Here is an 11,319-nt window from a genome sequence, read left to right as displayed (position 1 = left end):
AACAAACGTTATGATGGCTGAAGTTCAAGCACTCGGTACTGGAAGAAAATAAGAATAGATATCTGGACAGTCTTTAATTATAACTTGACAGAAAATAAAACACAATGCACCGCAATAACCGGAGAGAAACCTTGTGGCTTCAAAATAGGTGGGAAGAACACAACAAGAGGCACCTGAAAGCGCACAAGACAACCCTGCCATTTATGCCAAGGTAAATTAGCTAGTAACTGTCAATGATAATTAGCTAATGTTAACTAGTTATTAGAATATATTAGCCAACGTTAGGTTAACTTCAAAGGGGCAGTCGAGTGTATAGGTTGTGTCAGCTTGGATAACTAGCTAGTCATTTTCGATTGAAACCTCCTGTTTGGCTTGGCAAATGAGTTCCAAAACGTTTAGCTAGCTAACATTAGCTAACTATGAGGTAGCATAGCTAAGTTATACTAGCTATCGATAACTAGCTAGTAAACGCATTGCAGAATGGACTATAGGACAGGCCACGCATGACATGAATCAAGAAAAATAAATGAATATGTGATTGGTTTACATATCCTTGTCTATTTAGGCAATTGTTATTATCATTGGCACTACTTTCAACTCTCAAACTATCCGTCTAGCTAAATATGTTGGTTATCAGATTGCACAGCAATTCATATGGAGGATATGTGGTTGATTTAACTAAGGCCAGGTAGGCATAGTAGTTGTATTGTGTTATCACATCATTTGAATCTTCAACATCTAGACTTGATATTCTCTTATAGTTTAATGATAATACTGTTTATTAAGTATTGCCTTAAAATTATTATTTACATTGAATTCATTGGAATTCAGCTGTAGGCATATACTAGGAGATCTGTATCTTAGAGACTAATTGCATCCACAGTTTAAGTACTGCAAGCTTGACTATTATGCAGTTGTAGACACAACACAAGGGGTCCCCGGGCCTGAGAAGGGAAGGAAAGGAGTTTAATGTGGCTATAAGATGGACTTTTAAATGTGACTAAAACTAGACTAAAATGTAATGAGACTTCGTCGACTAAAACTAGACTAAAATGTTCTGAGTTTTCGTCGACGAAAACTAGACTAAAACTAAGGAGGATAAAAATGACTAAAAGTGACTAAAACTAATATGCATTTTCGTCTAAAGACTAAGACTAAGACTAAATCTAAAATAGCTGCCAAAATTAACACTGCGCCAGTATCTCCACAAGTAGCAATACACACTCACAGCAAACAGGAAGTAAATAACCAACACACGAAAAGATAATAATATCAACCAAAAGTAAATCAACCCAAAGAAAATAGCTACTTGTGATAGTCCGTGAAGCTCTACTTTGTATGGTGCTAACCGTAATTCCTCAGCTTATTAGTGGACAAGGCACACTCACCATTGAACCGAGAGCAGACGAATCTAGCTCTCAGTCAATATTCATTCAGGCTTCTCTCAGTCAAACGGACGACTCAGGTCAGCTCTTTCCTGGCAACCCACGAACGTAGAAGACGGGGATCTCACCGGCCTCCACTCCAACGCAGTAGGGAACCAATCAACTTCGGATCTCGTTCAACAGACGTCCGGTAATCCAGTAAACGCCAACGAAACACAAAAGCTCTGCCACAGACCCGGCCCCTTCCCCCCCCCGTCCTCTCCAGCAATCCCGGTGATGTCCAGCATTCACAGACTGTTCAGTGTTCATGTTCAGTGTTCATCTCAATCATAGACATAATGATCCGCACCTGTACCATGCAATCAGGTGTTTGCGAGGCACACCAGTCAAGGGGGCGTTGCCCAGCGGAGTTCTGGAAGTGAGCGGTCCTAATTAAAGAAACGGCAGCTGCACAACACAATAAGCAACATCATAACAAACATACAGTCACTCAACACCCACATAATACTCACATATGACAATAGCAACATTGAAGTGAGAGGTGATCAGAGAGGCAGAGGCGTGAGAGTAAGAGGAGGAGGACGAGGACGAAGAGGAAGAGCAAGAAGGAGAGCCATTATCTCTGATGAGATTCGGGCCACTGTGGTCAACCATATGGTCAACCATGGTTTGACCATGCAAGAGGCTGGCCAGAGGGTTCAACCACACATAAGCCACTTCTCAGTTGCATCCATTCTCCGGACATTCAGAAGAGAGAATAGGTAAGAAACACTACTATGACAGGAAAACACTAGTTTGAATGCCTTATCAGGAGCATAGTATTCTTGTATTGAGAGTATTTTACATTGTTCTGTATTTGTAAAATAAAAAAAATACAAAGTGCAACCATTGATGACCAAGACATATTCCTAAACATCAATACAGTGAGCCTAGCCACAGTGGACCATGTTCTAAGGCGGAACACCTTGAGAATGAAGCAGGTGTACAGGGTGCCTTTTGACAGAAACTCCGACAGAGCCAAACAATTATGCTATGACTATGTGCAAGTAAGTCATATACATTTCCACAACGGATTGCGTCCTATCAGCACTGACACATTACTGTACTGTATTGTACTCCAATCCAATGTTATTTTCAAGTATTTCACAACACTGTTGTTTGACTCTGAAAGGCACCCTGTACACCTGCTGATTCATGATTTTTCTAAAGATAGATTGGATTTTGTAGAGAGTAACGAAGGTTTCAGGGGAAATGTATCGGAGTCAAAGTATCAGTTTTCTTTGCAAATGTATTGAAGTAAAAGTGAAAGTCAACAGAAATATAAATTGTTAAGTAAAGTACAGATATCCAAAAAAACGACTTAAGTACAGTAACGAAGTATTTCTACTAAGTATTTCTACTTCGTTACTATACACCACTGCCTAGTAAATCTAACGACAGCCACTCGAATATTTTCAAGCTGTAGACTTTGTACGTTGTGACGGTAGGTTACTTGTGTGGAAGGGTCATGACAACTTGTGTTTGAGTGTACGACGTGTGGTTATTAAATAATGACACTGTTATTACACATATACAAGAATAACGAGTTGTCCTAAGTGCAGCTGAATTACAGCATTCGTCTCATTATGTTATAGCCACACCTCGTATTTGTAATTTGTAACCTCCCGACTTTCTCGAGGTAGAACAAAACGTTTTGTAACTTCATTCAGCCTATTTTGGACGATTCCTCACCACAGCAATTTTACAAGGAAGAACAGATAACAGTATGTAGGCACCTCCTGAATTCATGTTTCAAATGGGAGTAAATGCCTTTGTTTTGGGTTGAGATAGCATATTGCTGGTAAAATTATGTTTTCAGTGTGAGAAGAATGCCTTTGAATATGTTCATTTTTGTGTGTGGGTTTCTGCCAATCAGAGAGGTGGCGCTGGCAGCAAATGGGATGATTTTGATTTTGTTTTAAAAGATATGTAGAGAAAAAAAAAAGAGAGACGTTGGAGACCTTTAGGACTGGAGGCATGTTGAATTAGCTGTTAGCAGGAAAGTTGCTGGGAAATTAAATCCTGCTGGGAAGTTTAATCCTTTAATCCTGCTGGGAAGTTTAATCCTGAGCTAAACTAGCCACTGACTGCATTCGTTCAAGAAGAGGAGGAAGATCGCGGGAGAAGAGGACGACGGATTTCCACTGAACTATACGGGTAGTCGTGAGTGGATTATTTTTGGTTTCACCTCAAAATGTATGGTTATGAGCTCCAACGGAATGTGCACCAACTTTAAATTATACCGGCCAGTAGAACATTTGGGTATTTTGTGCTATGTTTGCGGTGTTTCACTGTTTGCTTGTTAATATGTTGTGTAAATAAATATGTAATTGATTTGTTCTAAAATGCAAACTTAAAACTGTGTCCGAGTTGGGTAAAAGGTAATTTAAATTAGCATCCCACCATCGTAGTTATATGTTCCCTAGACAAAATGAAATTAGCCATATTATTGGTGGGAGGGCTACAAGTATAATAGCAAAAGTATCTCAAGAGAACATATACAAACGCAGATAACTTAGTCCAACTAACACCGTGCTTTGGTACACTATCCTCGCTGGATACAAACTCTGTCACACAAATGCGGTCACGGACCCTTCAGGGGTGTCAAACATACAGCTCGCGGGCTGGAGGCAGAAGCATCCCGCCGGATGACTTTGCTAAGTATGAAAGTTACAGAAAGACATAAATTGCATTTCTATAAAAGTAGCTTTTCTAAATAAATGTCAAGGGTTGTGAATCAGAATGTCTCTTAAGGATATGGAGGTTTATGAGTACAAACGTTTTGTAATTGTTTTAATCGATCCAGTAATTGCTTCAAAAACAGCGTAAATGCGATGTCTGCTCAAATCGCAGATTGGCATTTATCTTCCAAAGCCTTAACAACTATCCCTTGCCATTAATAGCCACATTTCCAAATGCAACCAAAACTTTGCATCACACATAAGTTGGGACATTTATGTTCCTGCTCCTGCTCCGAATATGCTGTGCGTTCAAACTTTACGTTTTTCCATTGCTCAGTGTGCGGCACAACTCCACTCAACCCCAGGATAGTTGGAGGCCAAGATGCCCCTGCAGGCAGCTGGCCCTGGCAGGCTAGTCTGCAGATGTCTGGAAGCCATTTCTGTGGAGGTTCACTGATCAACAAGGAGTGAGTTGTATCTGCTGCTCACTGCTTTTCAAGGTGAGTAGGGGTTGGGCCCAAGGAATGGATGCTGCAAGAACTAGGTTTGGTGCTAATTTACGAAAAAATAACGTTATAGGTCAATTACGCAGCTCATCAATTCATGCTGATTCAGTTGTTGTTTTAAACCTGGATATCAGTCGGTCAGAAGAAAGCTCCCCATGCGTTTGGGCTGTTTGTTTGTTTGTTTGTTTGTTTGTTTGTTCTGACTAATACCAATAGAAAGATCCCCATGCGTTTGGGCTGTTTGTTCTGACTAATACCAATAGAAACATCATCATGCGTTTGGGCTGTTTGTTTGTTTGTTTGTTTGTTCTGACTATTTGATAAACAATCTTTTTTAGCTAATTCTCCTCTTCCTCTTCAGTTGCTCTCCCATTCCCTGAGACCCTACAGGAAGTGGAGGTTCCAGTGGTGGGTAATAGACAGTGCAACTGCCTGAAAGGAGTTGGAACGATCACAGAGAACATGATCTGTGCTGGTCTACTCGCTGGAGGAAAAGACTCATGTCAGGTATTGTAATAGTTTGGTGCACATTCAGCTGTCATGAGACTGTAGACATGGATTGTGTCAATCTACTTCAGAACAAGGAATGTATAATAACATTTCTTACAATGATGTGTTTGTAGGGTGACTCAGGTCCAATGGTGAACAAGCAACAAACGGTTTGGGTCCAGTCTGGGGTCGTCAGCTTTGGGTCTGGCTGTGCTCGACCTGAACTCCCTGGTGTTTATTCAAGGGTGTCCCGCTACCAGTCCTGGATCGGCTCCCAGATCCAGAGCTACCCACCAGACTTTGTCACATTCTCCCTAGCAGATAATGCGCCTCCTGGCTCACTTTCACTCTCTTTCCTTCTCTTCATGATATCAGCCTTTGTCTCTCTATGTTGGTAGGGTATGAAAGCTGAGACAAGAAAGCATTACTGTGATATGGTATATGGGCTTGATATGGTACTATTTTAATATTCGTATTGCACTTAAAAGGTATGATATTAGTGATGCGAGGACATCAGGGTGGGAACAAGATAGCTGAGGTGGGAGAAAAATGACCTTGATAACTGCCATGATGATCAAAAAGTGTATTAAATGTGTATTGTAACATGAGTTGCACAAATGTTTTTATGCAAATATAAATATAATATAAATATAATATAATATAATATAAATATAATATAAATATAATATAAATATAATATGAATATAATATAATATAAATATAATATAAATATAATATAAATATAATATAAATATATTATAATATAATATAAATATAATATAATATAAATATAATATAAATATAACATAATTTTATATACATTAAATGTGTTGTGTCTTTCCTTTCTCTAATTTGTTGTAATGTTATTTATACATTTTATATACATTAAATGTGTTGTAATGTTATATATATATACATTTTATATACATTAAATGTGTTGTGTCTTTCCTTTCTCTCATTTGTTGTAATGTTATATATACATTTCATATACATTAAATGTGTTGTGTCTGTTATATATACATTTTATATACATTAAATGTGTTGTAATGTTATATATACATTTTATATACATTAAATGTGTTGTGTCTTGCAAAGAGTAATAGCCTGTTTTCAATCTTTTTTTTTTTCAATCCACAAACACAAAACTATCAAAACACAAATGACCAGTACGAACAAGAGTGGTTTCACAGGGGAGCCTAATTGATGACATGGCTTAGTCAGTGTAGGGTGTATGCTTAGTCAATAACTTTGTGACGTCATAAATTGATTGTAGTTTCTGATCATAATCAATTAATTAAATATTGGGCATAACAGGAGTCAAACCCAGGTCAACTGCCTGAAAGACAGCAATTCTGGACCATCAACACCCTGAAACACCAAGGCGTAATAGTGCTGATCTTGTCGCCACGGAATTCTGTACCAATAATCACATTTTTAAAAAGGTACCAACTATGGCTACAGAACCGGAACTATAGTGCCCCATCGCTATGTAACAATTCCGTATGGTTTTTTCTGTGTATATCTACTGTTGCCACAGACACATTTTCTGTAAAAAATTGTATCGTTTATTCCCATTCTGTAGCAGTAGGGAACAAGGTGTTTGTCAGTGGAGAGGGGCAAAAGAACGGTAGCCAATGCCTCCCCCGCTGTGGTGAATCCTATAGTGTTAGACATGATGCCCCCATAGGGCACTTGGCATGGGCATCTCTGGTTGCTAGCTGGCACTCTCTTTGGGGCGTGGGCATCTCTGGTTGCTAGCTGGCACTCTCTTTGGGGCGTGGGCATCTCTGGTTGCTATGGGCATCTCTGGTTGCTAGCTGGCACTCTCTTTGGGGCGTGGCTCACCTGTGCCCCTGTCGGCGTGTCTCCAGAACAGGCCTTATGTTTATTCAGCAACTTTGTGACAACCTAAATTGAAAGTATTTACCTAGTTCACTAATTGATGAGGCTGAGGCTGAGGCTGAGGCTGATAGTCAGCAGACTAGCCCCAGTGGCCTAATGGATAAGGCACTGGCCTCCTAAGCCAGGGATTGTGGGTTCGAGTCCCATCTGGGGTGCGATAAAGCAGAGTGGCGCTACTTGGAGCAGGACCGCTCGGGTTTCGTCGGCCAATCCTTGCCTTTCAAATCCATTCTCAGTAATCCAATCCAGCCGCGGAACGAGAATGGACCTGCGCCAATCACGGCACTTCTCTCCATAGTCGAGAACTTGGCTTGAACTTGTGTGACGTTACGTTGCCAAGTTACGCAGCCGCAAGCTCCTCAAGATGGCTGAAGCTACGACAACTCGTCTAAGTAAGTAACCACGACTTGTTTTTATTTTTCTCTTAGACGGACACACGTTTCATTTCCATATTGTATTGATTGACAAGCCTAACTAACGTTAACGCTTTCACTGAAGATAACGGTTACATTATGAACTAGGTTATGCTAAGTCTTATAACAACATTGCTATGAATGGAAACAGCCATGTGTAACTACTATAATGTTACTCTGAGCTGAAACAGCCAAACGGCCGAGTATTGGCAGTGATTAAAGTAGTTGTTGAAAGCTTGTATCAGTTAGCTAACCATCTAGTTAGCTTGCTATCTGTATATGACGCCTGACCAGCGGTGTTAAGCGTCGTTTCTCGTATATCATACAACTACTGTAACTGATCATGCATAATATGATTGCTATTGATAACGATAACGGTACAGGAGTGTATGTTTATGTGCTGCAGTGTCTCAGTGTATTGTTCAAAGCAAGCTCATATTCAGTGTTTACTTGTTGACTACTGTACCTATTTGCTTATTGTACCTCTTGTATGGTTCTAGTTAGTTAGCTAATAACATTGATTTAAATTATAAGCAGTTATTATAAATGTGTGTTGTGTATTTAATTTACAGCTCTTTGGGTGACCTCCATTGGCAACGAGGTTGGTTAGATCCTGACCAGTGTCGTGACAGTGCAGGAGGGACTGGACAGGATGGAGTGATGGAGCGGTACCACCAAGCAGCTGTTCCACCCCCAGTCCTGCTATATGTGGACTGTGGCCGCTGCGTGAGTGAGGGGGCGAGTAAGCTGCAGACCAGGTACACCTGGCACTTCATGAGGAGGCTGGCTGTCGGCAGCACCACCACCGATGCTCTACCACACCTTCATGGGCTGCCTGTCTGCATGCCCCTTTGAGTGGGATGCAGGGGACCTCGCTCTGTTGCGGCAGATGACGAGGGAGCAGCTCAGGCAGGAAGGGGTGCTAGCCCTTACTGATCTTCTGGTGGACAGGAGAATAAGTAGGAGGGAGTTGAGCCAGTACTGCTGCAGGAGGACATGCGGCGTGGAGGCCGCCATCAGCCTTAGTGAGCGGCTGCTGCAGGAACTGGTGGGTGGGGGACCTGACTGCTGCTGCCTCCATGCTGCACACAGGTGTCCCAGCCTCTCCTGATGAGTCTGGGTTATGTAAATTCATACTTGTGTGTAAAGAAGTAAAATCACTGTATCTGCTTTTTGTCCCACATCTGTTTACTAACTTTGTCACTCATCAGTTTTTATGTTTTTTTTTCTTTCTCAGGCTGTGGATGACTCTGGGGTGCCAGGCGTGGACCGAGTTGACAGCATGGCAGAGTATCTGGTGGAGCTGAGGCAGCAGCTCTCTCTGGCCCTCACCAACCAGCAGGCCAGGAACATTTATTGTCTTACTACTTTCCCTCTGTGCCCTGTCATACATATTCACACTCATGTTTTTGTCTTTTCTCACGGGCTGCTGTGTTCTCTCTCTCTGTCCAGATGGGATCTCATCCTGAATGACTACAGGAGGATCAGGCGGCACATTCTAGACAATGGGGCTGTTATGCAGCAGACCACCCTGCAGTTGGTAGACGTGAGCCACACCACCCAACCTGGTACAGTGGCACAACAAGAGGGTGTAGAGGCAGGGCAACGTGGTGGTGCAAGGACTGGACTTGCCAAGCCACTTGTCTGTGGCGACTGACCCTCTCCTCCCTGCTAATGTGTGCCCACCATCTGCACCCCCCCCTAACCAGGCCCAGTTCACCAGTACCCCCGGGCTGGCAGCACCGCGGGCCAGGCACAGGTGAAGAGGAAGGTATCGTTCGCCATCGCACCGGCGGCTGTGAACTCGTGCCCCCAGCGAGAACTTTTCCCTGCTCCACCCTCGGGCCCTCAGCTGTTCATGCTGGGTCCAGTGACCTCACAGGGGCCTGTGCTGGGTGCTGCTACACAGGCTCTGGGTGCCAGTCTCTCCTCTGCCGTTCCTGCTCCAGTCCGAAAACGGACCTGCAGTGTTCTGCGCAACACGTGCAAGAAATGCGGGCAGTTCAGGACAGCGGAGACTGGACACAGCCAGTACAAGGGCATTATATACTGCCCCTCTGTAGAGGCTGTACCCAAGGAGCAGTGGTTGGAGGATATAAAAAAATGCATGAAAAATAAATTAATAAATTGTCCCCCCCTCCCAGAGGCATGGACACTGGCTTAGTGCCCCTCAACCCCTTTCCCTCCCAGTTTCACACTTTCTGTGTATAGTTCTGTATATGTTTTCTGATATATATTATTATATTGTATATATATATTATGCTATAGTTGTTGTTGTTGAATTTGTTATTGCAAATAAAAGTTTGAAAGTATTTACCTAGTTCACTAATTGATGAGGCTGAGGCTGAGGCTGACAGGCAGCAGACTAGCCCCAGTGGCCTAATGGATAAGGCACTGGCCTCCTAAGCCAGGGATTGTGGGTTCGAGTCCCATCTGGGGTGAGATAAAGCAGAGTGGCGCAGGGGAAGCGTGCTGGGCCCATAACCCAGAGGTCGATGGATCGGAACCATCCTCTGCTAGTCCCTCTTTAAGTGCCACTCCAGTATAGTTGGCCTTTCACAATACGCAGTCTGAAACCAGGATGAGAAGTACGGCAGGAGGTTTTCAGTGGGCAACATGTAGCCAATTTCACACGCAACCCCTTTAGCTTGTCTCCATCTTCTCAGCCTTTTTTTTTGTCAAATCTAGCTTGCAATTAAATAGACACCAAACAGCAGAAAGCCTGGCTCTCATTATTTTTCAGGATATATTTCTGCAATGAGAGCCCTCGAGCCAACAGCAAGACTGCAGGGAGGAAGAGCAGAGCGGCGCAGCGGAAGCGTGCTGGGCCCATAACCCAGAGGTCGATGGATCGAAACCATCCTCTGCTAAGCAAGCCCTCATAGCTGAAAATTCAATGAACTGCTTTTGTCAACATTGAAAGTATTTACCTAGTTCAGTAGTGAGGCTGAGGCTGAGGCTGACAGGCAGCAGACTAGCCCCAGTGGCCTAATGGATAAGGCACTGGCCTCCTAAGCCAGGGATTGTGGGTTTTAGTTGGCCTTTCACAATACGCAGTCTGAAACCAGGATGAGAAGTACGGCAGGAGGTTTTCAGTGGGCAACATGTAGCCAATTTCACACGCAACCCCTTTAGCTTGTCTCCATCTTCTCAGCCTTTTTTTTTGTCAAATCTAGCTTGCAATTAAATAGACACCAAACAGCAGAAAGCCTGGCTCTCATTATTTTTCAGGATATATTTCTGCAATGAGAGCCCTCGAGCCAACAGCAAGACTGCAGGGAGGAAGAGCAGAGCGGCGCAGCGGAAGCGTGCTGGGCCCATAACCCAGAGGTCGATGGATCGAAACCATCCTCTGCTAAGCAAGCCCTCATAGCTGAAAATTCAATGAACTGCTTTTGTCAACATTGAAAGTATTTACCTAGTTCAGTAGTGAGGCTGAGGCTGAGGCTGACAGGCAGCAGACTAGCCCCAGTGGCCTAATGGATAAGGCACTGGCCTCCTAAGCCAGGGATTGTGGGTTTTAGTTGGCCTTTCACAATACGCAGTCTGAAACCAGGATTAGAAGTACGGCAGGAGGTTTTCAGTGGGCAACATGTAGCCAATTTCACACGCAACCCCTTTAGCTTGTCTCCATCTTCTCAGCCTTTTTTTTTGTCAAATCTAGCTTGCAATTAAATAGACACCAAACAGCAGAAAGCCTGGCTCTCATTATTTTTCAGGATATATTTCTGCAATGAGAGCCCTCGAGCCAACAGCAAGACTGCAGGGAGGAAGAGCAGAGCGGCGCAGCGGAAGCGTGCTGGGCCCAGAGGTCGATGGATCGAAACCATCCTCTGCTAAGCAAGCCCCGATAGCTGAAAATTCAATGAACTGCTTTTGTCAACATTGAAAGTATTTACCTAGT

General features: G+C 43.1%; 2 non-coding genes across 2 annotated transcripts; both read left to right on the top strand.

Annotated features, from left to right (window-relative positions):
• The first annotated feature begins 7,084 nt into the window (after window positions 1-7,084).
• trnar-ccu lies at window positions 7,085-7,157 on the top strand. The gene has a single exon. It is a non-coding gene; the product is annotated as a tRNA-Arg (tRNA).
• Window positions 7,158-9,783: 2,626 nt separating this feature from the next.
• trnar-ccu lies at window positions 9,784-9,856 on the top strand. The gene has a single exon. It is a non-coding gene; the product is annotated as a tRNA-Arg (tRNA).
• Window positions 9,857-11,319: the final 1,463 nt, after the last annotated feature.

This window comes from Clupea harengus, chromosome 23 (assembly GCF_900700415.2).
Source record: "Clupea harengus chromosome 23, Ch_v2.0.2, whole genome shotgun sequence".
Taxonomy (NCBI): domain Eukaryota; kingdom Metazoa; phylum Chordata; class Actinopteri; order Clupeiformes; family Clupeidae; genus Clupea; species Clupea harengus.
This window is presented reverse-complemented; position numbering and strand designations above follow the sequence as displayed.